The 15,588-nt window shown below is 39.8% G+C and overlaps 1 pseudogene; it reads left to right on the plus strand.

Moving 5' to 3' along the window:
* Positions 1–387: 387 nt before the first annotated feature.
* LOC143621224 (glyoxylate/hydroxypyruvate reductase HPR3 pseudogene) lies at positions 388–15,358 on the plus strand (annotated as a pseudogene).
* Positions 15,359–15,588: the final 230 nt, after the last annotated feature.

Consider the following 15,588-nt stretch of genomic DNA (forward strand, 5'->3'; position numbering starts at 1 on the left):
TCATTATACATGGAGATAGAAGAAGTGTGAACACTAGTTACTATATCAAATCGACAAGAGTACATTGCTGCTGGACAATTAATATAGTAATATATTAATATTATTGTATTATTATATAACAATACTAGTTTGAGGCCCGTGTATTACACGGGTAATTAATGAAAATTTTAAACTTTAACCATTAATTAAATTACAGTCAACAAAATGATCATATATTGTTAACACAATTACAATTTATATGAAAATTACAGAAATTATATAACTAAAATAACACAAATATGTTACAAATAAGTTGTCCCTCCGTCCCATTAGAAATGTCATGGTTTGAAAAACACAAAGTTTAAGGTAGATTGAATGATTACTTTTCTTGCTTACCAAATGACAATAATGCCTTGGAAATTGAGTCCATCAATATTGGTTATTAATGTTAATTTTGTTCGTTTAATGGTAAATTTGAAAATTGACTAATAAGTTTTGAAAGTAGAAATTTGTAATGAGACAAACAAAAAAAGAAACATTGACACTTCTAATGGAACAGATGGAGTAAAACTTTCCTTATACACTACATTTGTGATTGTGTTGGTTGATATACATTGTTTATCAAAAATTAAAATCTTTAGTCCATGTTTGCATGTAACTCTTTAAATGGGTAACATATATGTCTGCTTATAACTCTTGATATAGCCATGCATAGTTGTTCGTGTGACAAATAAGGTTATTCAAGTACATACCACGACCCTAGATAAATTATAATATATATCCATGAAACTAACAAAAATATATTCATACACATAAAATAGCATACCTTTTGATCAATTAATATATATGATGTCATTTGAGATCATTTGCTCATGTTTATAAAAAAAACATTATTATCTCCAAAAACAGATTAACTGAACTTTGACTATATAATCATCATTAGAATCTTTAGAATCTGAAATTAATTGATCATGATAGATTATTTGTTGTTATTAATATTCTGCGTATGACAATTTTAATTAATTTTATATATTTAAATTGAAAATAGTATAATCAAGAAACATATAAAACCCAAAATTTAAATATAACAAAATGATTTGTTTCATTTAGGGGTGTTCTTCGGGTTTGTTTTTCGGTTTTCGGGTTTTTCGGGTTTCAAAGTTGTAAATCTTGACCCGAAACCCAACCCAAATCTCTCATGGGTTTTTCGGGTTTGGGTAATTCGGGTTCGGGTTTTTTCGGTTTGGGTTAATCGGGTTTCGAGTATCTTAAAAAAATAACACAAAACCAAAAAAAAAATTTTAAAACTATAATACTAAAATTAAAACAACATATTATTCTTTGCTTATAACACATATAATCAAATAATAAACTAACCTGACTTGATAAAACAGTTCAAAAGAAGAGTAAACTAACTCAAAACATAATCGTATTTAATCGGGCGTGATTTGGTTGTTCGATTACGGTTGCTATAAGTAATACACGGAATTCATAAATTAATAATAAGAAATCGATCCATAATAGTTAGAATGACAACGGTCATTTAGAACCAAATTCTGATAACTTTAGTGACTAAGACTTAGCCTCTTATACATAAAAATATATTTAATTTAAAAACTAAAAGTTTATTCGGGTTTTTCGGGTTGGCCCAAATCTTCTAAATCAAACCCGAGAACCAACCCGAATTACTTCGGTTCGGGTTCGGGTTATCTTTTCTCGGGTTCGGTTTATCTTTTCTCGGGTTCGGGTTCTTCGAGTCGGGTTAGTTCGGGCTCGGGTACATATTTTTTCGGGTTGGGTTTGAGTTTCGGGTAAAAGTGACAACCCTAGTTTCATTTCATATGAATGGAAAATGACAAAGACATACTAACTTTAAAGCCATGTTCAAATAACAATAAATTCTTTTTTTTTTTAATAATTTGTGTATAGCTTTATTATTTTAAATATAAACTATAATAGACACTTTAATTATGTATTATCCAACAGGTAACACTAACATAACCTCAAAATCATTGTATTTGTCTGAAATAAAATTACTAAGTAATATAATATTGAAATGATTTGAATAAATAACTGATGAAAACGATATTCTAGGTTTTCATATACTAAATGATTTTTGAAAATCAAAAATAGTGAAAATGGATTGAAACAGATTTTAAAAATTAAATTTTGAATGCTTTTAATTAAGTAATTTGTCTTATAAGGCATATTAAATTTAATATATTTGAATGTATAAAAAAATATAAATCAAGTCATAAAATATATGTTTCTGGAGCATTTGTGTCTTGAGTTATGAAAGAAAATATTGAAAACTAAATATTGATCTTCTTGTGGCTTATCTTTTATACTGCATAAAAAGGTCATATAAATAAAATGATAGATAGTTCATATAGTAAATTGTGATTCATATGGATTATAATTATAATATTCAACCTCAATGATTTAATGCTAAAACCGATATATATATATATATATATATATATATATATATATATATATATATATATAATGTATTCTTCATGTTTGCAATATTTAGATAAAATGGTTGGAGAAAATTAAGAAAATACACATTTTCCTGAGTTCAAATACATATGAGAAAAATTTAAATCCAAATTTGAAACCAATCTTATATAAAAAATTATGCATTGCTGCTCAAATCCAAGTTTAAAAACAAGTTATAGTTTACCTTGATTTTAATTACCTATTATTTTAAAATTTTATTCTAATAGGTCCGCAACTTCAATTTTGAATTTAAATTACTTAAAATTATGCATTGCTGCTCAAATCCAAGTTTAAAAACAAGTTATAGTTTACCTTGATTTTAAGTAATTCATATATTGAAATTACTTAAAATATAAGGATCAATATTGAAATGTTGAAAAAAAAAGAAAGAGAGCTAAGAGAGTGACAAGTAGCAAAATGGGTAGTTATTTATTAGAATAGATAGATTGTTTTTGTTTAATGTACATGAATAAAATATAATTTATAGCATGTGACATCAAGTAGTTTCATTAGAGTGTGATCAGAGAGATGTTTTATATCATTTATTGTATAATAAGAGATTTTTGTTTGAATACTTCAAAACTGAAAATGGCAAAGACGTATGTGGAGGGAAATAAGAAAATTCTTCCCTAACATTTATGTTTGATTTTTTGAAAAAAAAAAATTATGTATTGCTGCTCAAATCCAAGTTTAAAAACAAGTTATAGTTTACCTTGATTTTAAGTAATTCATATATTGAACTTACTTAAAATATAAGGATCAATATTGAAATGTTGAAAGAAAGAGAAAAAGAGTTAAGAGAGTGACAAGTGGCAAAATAGGTAGTTATTTATTAGAATAGATAGATAAGTAATATTATATACTATGCTTTATAACAAAATATATAAATACAAACTTATATAAAGGTTGAATGGTCGGATCGGTGAACTGGACCGAGTTTACACTTTTTTTCTTTCAAACTCTAGTTTTTTTTTATTCATTTATTACTCTCGTGGTTGCACAACGACGGTCAAGTGGTAGTCGGGCGGCATGGTTTCCCGGGGAACGCCCAAAGCAAACTGTCACACCCCAACTCAGGGCTTAGGCGTGTGACCAATAGTTGGTACCTGTTTTGTAAATAAATAAGAGTTGCGGTTTATAGCGGAAGTCTTTAAAATATTTATATTGAAAACTTATTAAAATCTCGGGTTTGAATACCCGTTTTGATATTTCAAATACATCTTTTTATAAAACATAACTCTTTATATTATTTTGAAATAAAATATCTGAGTCATCAGATAGCATCTAATGACTATAACTCCAATCTTCTATTCCTTCTTGCTTGTCTGTTCTAACCTTTCTTGTTTCCTTGTAACATGGGTGGGAAAATACGTCAGCACAAAGCTGGTGAATAACGCTGACTCTAAAAATATCTTTTCAATACATTTGTGAAACCAACATACCTTTGTGACTACTCATTAGGCACCCAACTACATTGGGATCAAATTACCCTAAGTACCATGTACAATTAACTATATACACAATATCATTTCTCTGAACAGTCCCATAGACCTTCAGAGGCATGTTGATGATATGCATGGCCTCGGGGAAATGCCGAGTAACCATGTATGTTTGGATCCAGACACATGTATACTCTTAATCAGAGCGTCCGTTTCTTATTATTGTACACAAAGTCTTAATGATTCGTAAATCCTATGCAAACATTCAGACTCAATATAAAAAGTTTGGGGCGTATTTACCTTTTTTGTTTATAATCAATTTCTGATACTGATTCCTGTTTTCTGTTCTCTTCTTCTTGTTTTGTTACCTCGGACCTATAGTACGAGAATAACATTTGTATAAATAACTAGATCATCGATCTAGCTTTAGACCTTTAGTCTATTTTGGTATAACTTCAACCTTGATAAAATCATTTGTTTATATAAAACATTTGGACCTTTAGTCCTCTTCTTTATTTTATCAATTATATGTTTCGTTTCTTCTTCAGAAAGAAACGTTTATACATAGTTTCTTCTTCAAGAAGAAACATAAATTTCATAACTATAACCTCTTGATCTATATTTCTTAGTCATAAAGAAATACTATTTTGACTATAACCTTTGCTTAGGAAAATTATATAATATTAAATTATAATCAAGGTTCAGTTATAACTTCGACTATGGTCTTAAGCCATTTATAATAATATAATAATAACTTAGGCAGAACCCCTTACCTTGCACGGATATTCGGAGGTAGATTTCCTAAGTTTATACGGGCAGCACTTCTACTCTATCTGCACGTTTCTCAAGGCGTTCTTGATCCACCTTTCTTGGCACGCAAATCAAGGCAATATGAAGATGTCGCCGGGTCGTGCACGTACTTTGAGGCAGATGTCGGGTTACTTTTGGTTGGCACGCACTTTGAGGAAAATGTCGGGTATTTGGCACGAATTACGAGGTGATATTTGTCGGGTCGGTGGCACGCAAAACGATGTTCGGCACGCGAATCGAGGTAGAGAAAGTAATTTTCTAGAGAGATAGTGGATGTGGGTGTGAGGGAATGAGCCGTGAGGCTCCCCTTTTATAGCCAATTTTGTGTCCCATCGCGGTACGCGATGGGCTCCCTTTTCAACACCGTCGCGTATCGTGACGGGTACCTATCTGAGATCAAGCCACGTGTCGCCACGTGGTATGACACGTCTGCCACGTGTCCTGCCCGGCTGCCATGTGTCACCAGAGTGTGACACGTGGGTGATGCATCATCACGGCCCATTGCGGTACGCGATGGCCGTCTCCTTAGACTCATCGCGTGGCGCGATGGGTATCTGGAAATTATTTTTCATTTTCAGTCCATGTACTTTAGTAACTTGTCATATCTGGTCTAACTCTCGTTGTCCAAAAATACTAAGGCAGCTCTTAAAGCGGCTCGCGGGGATGCGAGCGTGCGAAGGACGCCATCAAAGCGCCACATTGCGCCCCACGCCCGTCGCCGTCGCCATTGTCCTCGCCCGAGCCCGTGCGCGTGCGCGTCGGGTGCTACGCACCATTCCCTTGGACCACTTGGTGCATGATATCCATAAAAGAATATTACTATGGAAAATCTATTCCTTATAAAGAGTTTCCATTTCTTTACTATGGAATATTACTATGGAAAATCTATTCCTTATAAAGAGTTTCCATTTCTTTACCACTTTCCATGTGGTATGGATTCCATCTTCCTTATTTATACCATAGTGGAATGCTTCCACTTTCTTACATCTTCCAATGTGGGATGGGTTTTCTTTACTTATTTCCTTATTCCTTCATGTAAGAATACTTAGCTTAGAAAATATTTTTATTTTCTTATTTTTCTTATATTTCCTTATTTAATATTTTCTCATAACTTATCTTGATATTATTTTTGATCCCTCAAATTTCCTAAGTTGTCAAATTTGGATCGAAATTTTGGAGATGTTACACAACTCTGAAGCAGTGTATGCCCAATTAAGACAACATAGTCTTACCAGAGTGAAACAATGAAGCTCTCCAAATTTGAAGAGTGTGGTGCCCTAACACACAAGAAATCAGTGTTCCAAAAAAAAGTCTATATATACACACACATTGACACAGTGACACATATATTCTGTACCTAGTGAACTATCCTGATCTAAGCCCACGATCAAGTCCGGTAAAGATGTCCAATAATGGTATATTGCCCAACACTGTTTTTTTGGCCCAATAAATTGATCAACAATCCACAATACACTTTTGGCCCATAATCTGTTATACTTTTGCAGGTTATATAAATTTCCATTGTGAATACTTAACACTCTCTAGTGGCTTGTGGTTTTCATTTGTTCATTTGGACTTCCATTTGTTCGTTTGATAAGTTTTGCCTCTGGTTTTCACTGGACATGGCCAGCTACGATTGGTGGGCTTTTGTTTTCACTAAAAAGGGATATATGGGATTCGTGGGATGATTAAGGATAAGATCCCTCTAATTAGTCTTCTTTTCCATTTGTTCGTTTGGACTTCTATTTGTTCGTTTGATAAGTGTCGCATCTGATTTTCACTGGACAGGGCTAGCAACTATTAGTAGGCTTTTGTTTCTATCTGGGACTCGTGGGATGACTAAGGAGGTGATCCCTCTAACTAGTCTTTTTTTACTCATTGTGGTTTCCATATGTTCGTTTGGACTTCCATTTATTCGTCTGATAAGTATCGCCTCTGATTTTCATTGGACGGAGCTAGCAACGATTGGTAGGCTTTTGTTTTTACTAAACAGGGCTATCTGGGACTCGTGGGATGATTAAGGAGGTGATCCCTCTAACTAGTCTTCTTTTACTCATTGGACTTCCATTTGTTCGTTTGGACTTCCATTTGTTCGTTGATAAGTGTCGCATTTGGTTTTCACTGGACGGGGTTAGCAATGACTGGTGGGCATTTGTTTTCGCTAAACAGTGCTATCTGGGACTCGTGGGATGATTAAGGAGGCGATCCCTCTAACTAGTCTTCTTTTACTCATTGTGGTTTCCATTTGTTCGTTTGGACTTTTATTTGTTCGTTGATAAGTGTCGCCTTTGGTTTTCACTGGACGGGGCTAGCAATGACTGGTGGGCTTTTGTTTTCACTAAGCAGGGCTATCTGGGACTCATGGGATGATTAAGGATGTGATTCATATAACTAGTCTTCTTCTACTCATTGTGGTAATGAGTGTGAAAGATGAAATCCTATTTACCCCTTATTGCTTACGCGTCGTAACTTGCCTCTTTCATCTTACCCATTTTACCCCTCTCATAACGCATAGTCTTAGGATTGTAAACAAACTAAATATTCTACGAACTATTTGTGAAAAGGTTGTTGACACTTATTCAAAACACTGATATGCCGGTATTCACCGCATAAATAAGTGGGGAAGTCGTTGCGTGTGGACGGCGGCAAAACCCGCATAAACACAAAAAACGGCAAACCTTCACGCAGGTCAGTTATAGGTGAAGATTGGTCATCCCACTAAATGAAAGTAAGTCCTACCCGCACAATCATGATAGAGGAAACTGAACATTAACCTATTGACAACCGCGCGTCGACAGGTTTAACTTATTCAAAACACTGATATGCCGGTATTCACCGCATAAATAAGTGGGGAAGTCGTTGCGTGTGGACGGCGGCAAAACCCTCATAAACACAAAAAACGGCAAACCTTCACCCAAGTCAGTTATAGGTGAAGATTGGTCATCCCACTAAATGAAAGTAAGTCCTACCCGCACAATCATGATAGAGGAAACTGAACACTAACCTATTGACAACCGCGCGTCGAACGGTTAACTTATTCAAAACACTTGGAAAATTGCTAAGTTAAACTAAAGTATGCACGAGCGAATCATATATTGTTTATGCATCAAAACAAGTGCCAAATTAAGCTATAATATGCATGAGCAAGTCATATAACGTTTATAAAGCAAGTCATCCAGTGAAAGTGGCGGTCCTACCCGCACAAACATTTATATTTCATAAAAAATTCAAACATTACAAGAATGGCCGGGTATCTACCCGCCTACAGAAATATAAATCTATCCTAACGGTGGGAAGGGATCTCAAGGTTCAAACTTCAAGACCACTCCCTCCAAACCCACTTGTACCCGCACCATCAGTTGGCTGTGGCGGTTCAAGGAAGGTCTTGAGAATGGTTAGCCCATCATCAGCAGCAGCAACTTCGTTCACCTTCTCTACCACCGGATGCGGGAAGGCAGCATACTGGTTCACTGCTTGGTCATAGGCAGCTTCAGTGTCCACGTCATAAAGAGGGAAGTTGGAAGGCGGGATGCCCTTCTCAACAAACCCCAGACCAAGCAAGAAACCAGCCTTTTCCCCATCCTCATGAGAAGCGTTGAGGGCTGCGCTCATGGCATCGTCATAAGACGTGTCAGTGAAGATTCGATGCACAATCTACAACAAGAAAAAATATATCAAACTTTTCTAAGTATAAAGAAAAACGTAAAAACATTATGAAGCTACGCATACCTGCGACAACGCTTCTCGTAGAAGCCACTCCTTGGTGACCAGAGCCTCCTGGAGGGCAGCTTGAGCTTCATCACGGGCGCGTTCGGCTTCGTTCTTAGTGAGGTTGGCAAGCAACACATCTTTAGCTGCAGCCTCTTCAACGCCCTTTAGCTTACGCTCAGTGTGGTCAAGCATGCCCCTCTGGTCCAAGATCTCTTGGAGCTTCTTAGCGTCTTCCATGGCCAAGGCATCATGAGCCTGCTGGAGCATCTCTAGTTTGGCTTTAAGCTCCTCATTCTCGGTGCGTAGAGGCTCAGCAACAGCTTCAGCCTTGGTGGCCTTCTCAGTTGCGTTCCGTGCAGTTTCCTTTGCCAACCGAAGTTGTTCGTTAACAGCTTGGGTAGCCTTGGAACGGGCCTCAAGCCGGGCCTGAACTTCAACCTCGAGGGCCTTGAAGGCCTTCTCCTTTTCCGCAGCAACGGCGGCAAGCTTCTTATTCTCCTCCCGGATAGCCCGCGCCTGAGCCACTTCCAGGCTACGCGCCGTCTTTAACTTGTCGTTTTCACGACAAAGTAGCTCGACGCGCGGCTGCATCCGGGCAAGGTGGATTCGGAGCTCGTTGGACAGCCTACCCTCCTGGTAGCTGGCCATGGCTTCCCCCAGCGCACCACTTGGGGCGGCGTGACGGGCCCACTCGACGCAGTCCACAGCCGTCCGAAGGGTTGTTCCTCGGCGAATGTTCCACCGTGGAACATACACCTCATTGGAATCCGACACTGCAAAGACAAAAAGCGGTTAGGAAAAGATGATACAAAAAAAAAGGCCAAAATAACCCTACACACCTGTAGGGTCGACAACAGGCCGGTAGCCGCCAAACCCATCACCCGAACCTAAGGGATATCCATCCAAGAGGTCAGGCAGATGGGAAGGAGGCAGAGATTGGCTAGAAGCCCCAACCCTGAACATACCTGCTGAACCGGATGGGGACGAGATAGTCGCCGGTGCCGGAGGCACGGTTGAAGCCGCCGTGGTAGAGACCATCGGAGGTGAACTCACTGGAGGTAAACTCACAACCGTGGCCGCCGCTGCGGAGGAGCCCGCAGAAACAATCACCGCCGGCTCAGTGAAGGATGCAGTGAATATGGCACTGACAGCCGGCGGAGAAGACATTACAGTTGGAACAGTTGCCTCAACGGGATGAGCAACTGAACCAATGCTGCAAATAGGCGCAGCCGCCTGGGTCATCGCCTCGGGTAGATTGACCAAACCTACCGTCATGGGTCCAGAAACGCTCCTCCCCGCTCCACTCTGGAATGCGGTAGCATCCACGCCTGCATGAAGACAAGATATTAAAAACAATGGCGGAAATAATTGCGGGTAAGATTAATTTATACTTACGAGTTTTCTTGAGCTTGAAGGTTCTGACAAGCGGGGACGAACCCGATGGAGCCGGCCTCTTCACGCCGGTCACCGTCGTCGCACTGGGCTGCCCGGAGGTGACAGCTGTCTCAACCTCCGGAATAGTGGTCTCACCACCAACAGGGTTCCCCGCCGCCTCTTCACTCTCGGTCTCCGAGTCAGACCGGTTCCCCTGATCGGCGGTGGAGGCAACCTTCTCCTTGCCCTTCCCGCCAGCAGCCTTCTTCCTCGCGAAGAAAGGACCATCTGCGGATTCCTCATCAGAAGATGACAAAATTAGAGGAATTCCGTCAGAGGTTTGAGCATTGAGAGGGCGAGGGTTAAATAATCCCTTACCTGGCCGCGTGGCGCTCAGAATCTCGTGGCCCGGCGGGTAGACCTCCACAAACAGATCCGCCGTTTGCTCAAGTATGGGCAACTCGTTCTCATCAAGAGCACGAGTACCCAGCCGAGCGGTACCACCGCTCTCACGCGGTTGCAGAAGCGACTGCAAGTTGTTCCCCTCTGAAAATAAACAGAAACAATTAGAAGAAAAACCCTAAATCAGTAAAAAGATATGAAGCATACCGTAAGGGATAGAGTTCAAACCGTATTCGAGGACGATTGGAATCTGTGGCGCCTCTGCCCCAGCATCCTTCCACACCCGGCTCATCCCGAGCATCACCATCCCAGACTCCGCAAAGCGGTAAATCGGAGTCTGGATCCGGAAGCTCTTGGAAAACCATTCCGCCTCCTGGTAGTTGGAGGCGTGAAGGTTCGGGAGTGCTCTCCCGTTCTTGAATGTCATCGCTATAAGGACAACACGGGCAGAGATATAGAAGAACTCCCGCTTCCAAGACCGAAGACTGCGCTCGGTAGCACAGATCTTCAAACCCTTGATCCGGGTGACCAAGGTGTACCAGCCTTGGATGCACCTCCAGGAGTAGAAGGTCATCAGGCGGTCGACATGGGGCTCCACACCCAGAATGAGGCACACCCATTCAAAATGGCGGATCTTGGCGATCGCCATTGGGTGTACCTCCGTCAGGTGCACACCGTGTCTCTCCAAAACACGGTATACAAACTTCGTCAATGGGAACCTGAGATTCCCATAGATGAAGAATGCAGCATACACCCCTATCTTGCCCTTGGGGGCATCGTACACCGTCTGGTGAGGCTCAGGAAACTCAGGCTCGAAAGGCTCGAGCATGAACTTCCTGACGATGTACTGATACTGGTCGACGGGAAGAGCACACTGGCACTCGCCAGCAGTACTCTTATCGTCCTTGTCAGAAGTGGACATCGGATTCTCGGTGTATACCTCGGACTCCTCGGCAGTAGCCTCAGGATCACGAATGGAAGACATATTTTGGAGGTATGATAGAGAACGATTTCAGGAGAATGCTCGACGGAAAAGTTAGAATATTCGCTGGAAATCGCTTAGAAGAAGAAGTGAAACTGTGAGTTGAGATGCATCCTCTCCTCCCTTTATATACTCATCGCAATGAATGCGATGAATTTAATGCGGAAGAGAGAGGAAAACGCAGGTGCAATGAAACTATGACACGTGGAAAAAGCAAGCTGGCAACAGCTGTCGACAGGACGCGCACCGTAAACTTCGCGGCCACGCGCCCGAAAACTCGCGCCCACGCGCCTGAAAAAGCGTCTGGAATGACCATATACTGTCACGTCGCCATAACTTCCTGCACGTCCTGAAACTGTCAGAAGAAACCGTCGGACGACGCAACCGTCCCTTCAACAGTTTGGACTGTTCTTATCCTTTCACCAACTCTTAGAATTTCAAAAAGATTCAAAAAGATTCAAAAGTAAGCGGGACTATACCCCCTTACCTTGGTAACCAAGTAACTATAAGACAGGTGCGGGTACAGTGTCAAGGCAAAACCCTTCGCATACTTAGCACATGCAGGGAATTGAAGCCAAGAATACCTTGGAAGTAAAGTAACTATAAGACGAGTGCGGGTACGGTGTCAAGGCGAAACCCTTCACATACTTAGCACTCACAGGGAATTGAAACCAAGAAGGATCTTCTGGGCCATGCTTGCGGAAAGGGAAATAACATCCCCGCATAGCGGGAACGTTGAGAACTAGATTGTTGGAAACTCCAAGATGGAATTGTTTGTTTAACATAATTGATCACTATGTTTAAAACTACCAAAACCCCGTGGAGAATCTACACAAGTGAAACTCAACTCTCCCGACTTGCGAGGAGGTTACACACCTACCCGCATCATACCCAAAGATCAAGCTAAACAGTGGGAAATTCTGCACGTGACATTAGGAAACCCGCGGGAAGAATCCCCGCGGAGACCTTAAAACTAAACCCTTTTCAAAACCCCTTGCTTAAGTCCAAAAGTTCACCTCACTTATTATCAATTCATGAGAAGAACATTGGACTGGGGGACTTGAAGAGGTAGGTCCCAGCAGAGCCCAGTTGGACCCGCAAGACTCACCTCGAAGAGGGACGTTTGCGCAGTTGGACATGCAAGACTCACCTTAAAGAGGAACGTCTGCGCAAAGACCAACTGGATCTGCAGGACCCACCACGCTCAGAGAGATGACGTCCTTACGCGCAGTACGCAAGCAGTTCCCGCAGGAAAAGCCTCCCAATGGTGACGTACTCCGCCTGTTCCCGCAACTACGGATACTAACCATCAGGGAAGGCTACCCGCACAGCAAGGCTACACGCACAAGGCACTAACTCTCAAATAATTCAGTAATGTCACCTTAAGAAGAAATGAGCAAGCCGGGAATACTCCCGCCCAAAGCCGGGAATACTCCCGCCCAAATGAGCCAGTCCGTACGCTACTGGAGGATCTTTTGTACTATACCTGCCAAGGTATGGACAAAAGATCTGACCAAAGCTGCGACAGCTCACTGACAAACAGTACGACGAGCAGCACGCTCTAGTACTTAATGTCACTATCAGCCGCTGCCTACTCACCAACCCCTGTCGTGGCACGTACATAGCCTGCAGTTGGTGGAAAAGGAATAGTATACAGCCGGCCTGGTCACTATCAGCCGCTGCCTACCCACCAACCACCAGCATGGCACGTGCGTAGCCCACAGTTGGTAGAAAAGGAATATTATACAGCTGGCTGTACCTGCTTGGAAACCTACCTTCGGCTATAAATACTCCAACACCTTGGAACGATATCATTATCTTATATTTTCATATATTATCTGATATCTGCTCTAGTTATTTCTCTTAATATACACTTATATTCAAGAGCAATCTAGTCTGATTCTCACGCCGGAGGGTGGTCACAAGGAGGTACCCCCCCTTCTCAGTGACGAGCTCACGGTGTCTGTTTTGCAGGTTATCAGAAGAATAACCATCTTGCCGGACCTAACCCTCGTGGGAAATATCTATTTAACCCCCAGATTATCCGTAATCTGCCCGGGGTCAATTAGTGTTTCTTCATCATCCTATGCTCGGGCACATGCCCGATCACCTCAAACGTGTTATGTGACCTTCCGGCTCTAGAACTAATTGTTTCGGCTGCCACGGGTGTTAATCATATTGACATGGTCGAATGTGGCCGTCGTGGGATTATTGTTACGATGTGTATTCAGATGATGTAGCTGATGGCGCCGTAGCGCTGTTGATCGACGTCATGAGAAGAGTTACTAGTGGTGATAGGTTTGTTCGAGGTGGGTGTTGGCCCGCTCTCGGGGAGTATACTCTTGGTTCCAAGGTAAGAAACTATCATTTTTAAAACATGTAAATAACTGGAGTAATTATTATTACTTTACAGCTTAAAATAAATTACACTATAAAATAAAGTATGGTGATAATAAGCTATGCAATTAATGCGGTAAAAAATCGGATAATAGTCAGTGGACGCTATTTGAGATATAGGTTATCGCGGTGAGAAAGCAATAATTTTAATATCTAGAAATATTTATATTAATAGTAATATCAAAAGAAAAAACCACAAAAGTATCAATAACTGAAACACGATTCAATCATAAGCAATGAAATCTTCCTCCGAGTCCACATCAACCGAGGAATCTTTGGTAGACGAAAGAGTGAGAACGTGATTTTTCTAGGGTTTGGATAAAAAAGCCGGCTATAAACATATAATAGATCAAATTTGAAGTTTGGGCTATTATGGAATTTTCAAAATTTAGTCCAGATATACCAACGTTGAAAATCGATGCTATAACCGCTATCTAGAAACAAAAAGTCAGTAAAATAGTGACTAATAGCGCCGCTAATAGCGGTTCTGCTATTTTGGACCGCTATTGGCATCACTATTTTGCAAAGGTCCGCTATTGACTAATAGATAATAAAAAACTCTTATTCCAAAGCTATAAAATAATAATATTTACTTTAGTATTAACATAACTAGTTAGCATAATACTTTAATTATTTGTACGTTTTTTATACGCTACTAGTCGTTTGCATTTGTTTCATACAGTAGTACTAGTATATCTAAATAGTTAATGGATGATGATAAGTATTAAGTATATGATTATGATCTTTGATATGACAATTTCTCCTAAATCTAAAGCAACTCATAAAATACGCCATTGGACAGAAAACAAAATGACAAATCAATTCAATCGTTGTTTGTAATTAATGTAAACATATACAAGTAAAAAAGAATCTCTTTAAAATGATATACTTTGATTAGTTATTAATTAAAGAAATTAGTTTATTTTGTCACTGAAAATTAGTTATTACATCGCAACAGAAGGTAAGTGGAATCAACTCAATTGATACGAGCCATTAGTTTTGTCATGACATATACTTATCAACACACTCTCGTTCAGTGAAAATTAATAAGTGCAAACACTTAATGGGGTAAAGTCTTAGTTACCATTATCGTAGTCTTTAAAGATACGATTTTAAACATTTGGCATGCCGCATTCTCCCACCACAAAAACATCGGCGTCCTCTCATATTCATTAGTCCTAGCGTACAGCAACCATCATCTATTCATTAATCTTTTGATGTTACGGTTTTCAAGTTAGGAGGCAAACGAGTTGGAATCGTTGGGCTGGGAAACATTGGATCTAGAGTTGCCACAAGACTAGAGGCCATGGGTTGCATAGTCTCATACACTTCAAGGCGGAAAAAACCATCTAGCCCCTTCACGTTCTACACGAATATCCTCCAACTCGCTTTTGACTCTGATGCTCTTGTTCTCTGTTATGCATTGACCGACAACACACACCACATGATCAACAACAAAGTCATGATGGCCTTAGGAAGAAAGGGTATCATCGTGAACGTGGGCCGTGGGGCCATAATTGATGAGGTGAAGTTAGTGAAGTGTTTAGTGGAAGGTGAAATTGGTGGTGTTGGTTTGGATGCTTTTGAAAACGAACCAAATGTACCTAAAGAGTTGTTTGAGTTGGATAACATTGTTCTTTTGCCTCATAGCACGGCTTTTACAAAGGAATCGTTCTATGACACCGCTCATGTTTTAATAGGTAACTTGGAGGCGTTTTTCACGAATAAACCCTTGCTTAATGTTGTTTATAACAAAATCTAGTCAACTAAGTTCTGGTTTATGACTGAATTTCCCTATAGTTTATTATGTTAATAATATCCATTGTAATCTATTTTACTTATGCAAACTTTTGTTTTGTTTATAAATGTAATTCATCTCAATTCTTTTTCTAGAAAAAGTAGAAGTAACTTTGAAAAATATACTAAAGGCGTTCAATATATAACACGAATTTGCATAAAAATTATACATAACAAGTAACTTTTTTTTGGGGT

The sequence above is a fragment of the Bidens hawaiensis genome, unplaced genomic scaffold, assembly GCF_021521415.1.
Source record: "Bidens hawaiensis isolate Kalapana, Puna unplaced genomic scaffold, B.hawaiensis_p1.1 tig00002772_1, whole genome shotgun sequence".
NCBI lineage: Eukaryota > Viridiplantae > Streptophyta > Magnoliopsida > Asterales > Asteraceae > Bidens > Bidens hawaiensis.